The following is a 350-nucleotide window of genomic DNA, read 5'->3' as shown; positions in this document are numbered from 1 at the left end:
CTGTCTGTGAAAGGTATGGAAAGCTTTTTGATAACCAACAGAAAGTTCCGTATGTCTCTCGGCTTCCCCCAAAGGGGCTTTTGCAACAGTGCCATCCTCTACAGTGTAATTTTTAAAGTGCATTCCCCCCCCCCCCTTCTGTTTCATCCTGACTACATCATAGTGTTATTTTTCCAGTTAGCAGTAAGATGTGAATTTGTACAGAGCTTTTTAGAGAGTTGGGCCACCTGGGTTCATATCCCTGCAGAGTCTGCTTGACTGGTAGCCAGGCCCATATAGAAATGTGAAGGCCCGGGGAAAAACGGAAAAATTAGGGGGGAAAACCAGTCCCGCCACCCCAGGCCGTGGCC

This window comes from Gekko japonicus, unplaced genomic scaffold, assembly GCF_001447785.1.
Source record: "Gekko japonicus isolate JY-2015 unplaced genomic scaffold, Gekko_japonicus_V1.1 scaffold2375, whole genome shotgun sequence".
Lineage (NCBI taxonomy): Eukaryota > Metazoa > Chordata > Lepidosauria > Squamata > Gekkonidae > Gekko > Gekko japonicus.
Note: the sequence above shows the minus strand (reverse complement) of the source record.